This window comes from Notamacropus eugenii, chromosome 1 (assembly GCF_028372415.1).
Source record: "Notamacropus eugenii isolate mMacEug1 chromosome 1, mMacEug1.pri_v2, whole genome shotgun sequence".
In the NCBI taxonomy this organism is placed as follows: domain Eukaryota; kingdom Metazoa; phylum Chordata; class Mammalia; order Diprotodontia; family Macropodidae; genus Notamacropus; species Notamacropus eugenii.
The window spans coordinates 575,570,693-575,574,743 of record NC_092872.1 but is presented as its reverse complement, the minus strand read 5'-3'; the positions used below and the strand labels follow the sequence as shown (position 1 = coordinate 575,574,743).

At 40.1% G+C, this 4,051-nt stretch overlaps 1 pseudogene; it reads right to left on the bottom strand.

Annotated features, from left to right (window-relative positions):
• Positions 1–826: 826 nt before the first annotated feature.
• On the bottom strand, positions 827–1,919 carry LOC140527741 (glyceraldehyde-3-phosphate dehydrogenase-like; annotated as a pseudogene).
• Between the last annotated feature and the right edge of the window lie 2,132 nt (positions 1,920–4,051).

The following is a 4,051-nucleotide window of genomic DNA, read 5'->3' as shown; positions in this document are numbered from 1 at the left end:
ACAATGGATCTGGGCTCCTGTCTGCTTTGGGAGCCCCAATCTGCTGCTGCCTCACCTGGTGCCTCCCCAGGAGGCCTGAGTTATGGAGACAACCCACTCCCCTCTCGGTGAGTCAAAAAGACTCTCTCACTGACCTTTGGGGCCTGTGGGTTGAGGGACCTGCTCAGCCGTTGGACATTTTTTCCCTGAAGCCTGCTCAGATCTGCTTCTCTTGGTGCTGCTTGGTCAAGAGAGGGTTGGGCTCTGCTCCAGGTCCAGTGCTTGATGGACCTTTTTGCATCAGGTTTTAAGGTCTCTCTGGAACAGAAATCTCATCTGCTCTGCTTTTCTGTGACTTCTGCTGCTCCAGAATTTGTTGGGAGTTCTTCTTTGCAGGTAATTTATGAGCTGTGGGTTCGGAGCTAGTATATGTGTATCTTTCTACTCTGCCATATTGGCTCCTCCCCAACAATTATTTTTTAAATAATCATTGATTTTGGGTAAATTGTCAGATTTAATGGCATAGTTACCAATGGAACTATGGAAATGGAGTGTAATGGAAATAGTTACCAATAATAATTGCTTTAATTTCATCTTCATTGGTTGTGAATTCAACTTTTTCATTTTCACATTATTAATATGATTTTCTCATATCAAATTAACCAATATATTTCTTATTTTTTAATAAAAACTGTTCCTAGTTTTCTTTATTAGTTGAATGATTTTCTTGCAATCATTTTATTTTATTTTATTTTGCATTGAATGTGGTGACCTTGTTGGTAGTACACAATACAGGACTCTAGGCTTCTCCCCCCTACTACAGGGGTGTATTGGGAGAAGGATGTAAATGGGACATAGTACAGGAACATAAGTTAGGAATGTAGGCTCCCCAGTGGTTTAACTCCTTTTTTGACTGGGGATGAAGATCCATGGCTTTCCACTTTTCTCCTTGGAGGCCATGTAGACCATGAGGTCCACTACATGGTTGCTGTAACCATACTCATTGTCATACCAAGAAATGAGCTTGACAAAGTGGTCATTGAGGGCAATGCCAATGCCAGCATCAGGTGGAAGAGTGCGTGTTGCTGTTAAAGTCACAGGATACAACCTGGTCCTCTGTGTAACCCAAGATGTCCTTCAAGGGTCCCTCTGATGCCTGCTTCACCACTTTATTGATCTCATCATATCTGGCAGGTCTCTCCAGGCTGCAAGTCAGATCTCCAACAGATACATTGGGTGTAGGAACACAGAAGGCCATGCCTGTGAGCTTCCCATTCAGCTCAGGTGTGACGTTGCCTACAGCCTTAGCAGTACCAGTGGAAGTAGGGATGATGTTTTAGGCTTAGGCAGCACCACGCCCATCATGCCACAGCTTACTGGAGGGGCCATGTACTGTCTTCTGGGTAGCAGTAATGGCATGGACTGTAGTCATGAGTCCTTCCACAATGCCAAAGTTGTCATGAATGACCTTGGCCAAGGGGGCCAAGCAGTTGATAGTGCAGGGAGTATTACTGACAATCTTAAGGGAATTATCATATTTCTCATGGTTCACTCTCATCACTAACACTGGGGCATCAGCAGAAGGGGCAGAGATGATGACCCTCTTGGCTCCACCCTTCAAGTGAGCCCCAGCCTTTACCATGGTGGTAAAGACTTCAGTGGACTCTACAACATACTTGGCTCCAGCACCTCCCCATTTGATATTGGTGGGATCCCTCTCCTGGAAGATGGTAATGGCTTTTCCATTGATCAGCAGCTTCCCATTCTCAGCCTTGACAGTGCCCTTGAACTTGCCATGGGTTGAGTCATATTGAAATATATGAACCATGTAGTTGAGGTCAATGAAGGGGTCATTGATGGCCATGATGTCTACTCCACCTGAGGTGAATGCAACACTGGTCACCAGCCGCCCAAAATCCGTTGACTCTGACCTTCACCATCTTGTTTCTGGGATGCAACTGAAGTAGCAGATCCTGGCACTGAGCTTAGGAGAAAAGCAGAAATTTACAATCATTTTAAAAATTATTATTCTCTTCTTTTAGTTTTAGTATTTTCTTATTTTATTAGTTCACCTGAAGTGCAAGAGAGCCTGCTCCAACTCTTTGTTTTTACTGTGTGGATCTCTCTCCTTCAAGTGCCTTTCCTATTAATAACACATTGTTAGATTTAGGTTTTAATACATTGTGCTGTCTGTTTCTTTTTTATAGATGAAGTCATCCTATTCACATTCACAGTCTTGAATACTAACTGTGCATGTCTCTTTTTCTATCCTGAGCCCCATTTATCCTTCTCTCTCTTTTTTTTTTACCCTGATCCTCCTCAAAGCTTGGTTTTCTTCTGTCCACTATCCATTAACTTGCCCTTCTTTATATCAGCCCCCCTACAATTCTCTTTTTTCTTTGTTTCCTCCTTCTCTATGGCACAAAAACATATCTTGAGTACTACAATAAAAAGTGATCAAACTTCCCATTAAATAAGGGTTCTCTGCTTTTGTTCTCAATAAAATAAATGGCACCAATTATACAGTGTGTATCAAAATGATGTGGTTATTAGCATGATCAAACTACTGTTCTGTCCTATTGATGCTACCATCAATGTAGAAGGGGAAGGGAACTCTAGAGAACTGAAGGATATTTCATACGTTAATATTTTTGTGGGTTGCTAGAGTCAAGGAATTCATCATTAACCAGTCTACTAGTGATGGTTCTTACTATATATAGTCAGAATAGTCTTCAGAAGGCAAGTTTGGTCTACTGCCAGGATCATATCAATACAGGAGAAAGTATCAGACCTATACTTTGTTGGCATTAGCATTTGAGTAAATAGAATATTACAACATTTAGGACTGTGCTATGGCCAACTGCTAGGGGTTCTTGAGAACCAGTTATTAACTTTCCCCTGTAAACATTTATACTGCAGGAATCAGTGAAGGCTACATATCAGGGGTTTCTGATTTAAGAAAGTAGTAGAGAAAATGCCCAAATTATGTTTTATCTTGTTGTGTTAGCAACTAAACCATGATTCCTTGCATGAATAATATCCTTTATCCTCATATTTCCACTTGACAGCAGAGCAAGTATATACACCAAAGAGGAGAAGAGATGTGCTAGATGTCACACAAAGAGTTTGAATCAGAGATTGGAAGACATGGCTCCAGATTATTCTCTGCATCTTTTGGCATTAATTTGGAAACAGCCTGGTAAGAAATTAAACAGAAAGGCTAACAAGAGAGGAAGAATAGGGGAAAGAATTCCTAAATTCATGGTGATTTTAGGAAGGACTTTTGGTCCAGAAGTAGGATTTTTGTAGGTAAAATGACAACTTCATAGAGTTTCTAGGGCACAGAATAGGTGCACATGTGGCTGATGGAAGGGAACTAGGACTTCATAACAAAGAAGATACTGATCTGGTTCATCTAGGAGAAAGTGAAAGAGATTCAGGAAGACCATCACAAACTCAGCATTCTGAGTTAGAAAAGCATCAAATGCAGCTCTACACAGAGGTAACTAACTTCTTATATGTCCCCAAAATAAAAGCAAACAAACTTATTCTCAAGAAGAAATTAAACATAGCAAATTATAGAAGGTCAAGGAAAAGCTGATGATTTACTGTTGTAAATACTTTCCTTATTCTGGATGCTGAGGTATTTGATCAAATAAGCTTCTTCAACAATTCTAAAAGTATTTTTTTTACCTCCTTTTTCCTTGCTTCTTTTCAAAAAGGAGCATTATCTCATTCTAGTAAGAAATATAGGCATTTCCAATACTTATTTGTAATGTTTTCCCCCTTTTCTTTCCATTGGCCTTCTCCTTCCCCCATAATACAAGGTGTTTCTTCTACCTCCTAAATTGGCACAAAATGTTGTTGATTGAATGTATAACCTTGTGAAAGTGGAAGCTAGATATTGGAAAACAAGGCTTATATTAATGCCATCTTAGGGACATTACAATTCAGCACATGGATCCTTAAACTTGATTAAAATTGACCAACTATTTACTTCTTAATCAGTTTTGTGGATTTGTGAAATTCTCCATGGGTTCTCTCTGAAACCTCCTGAGAAATTATTCAACAT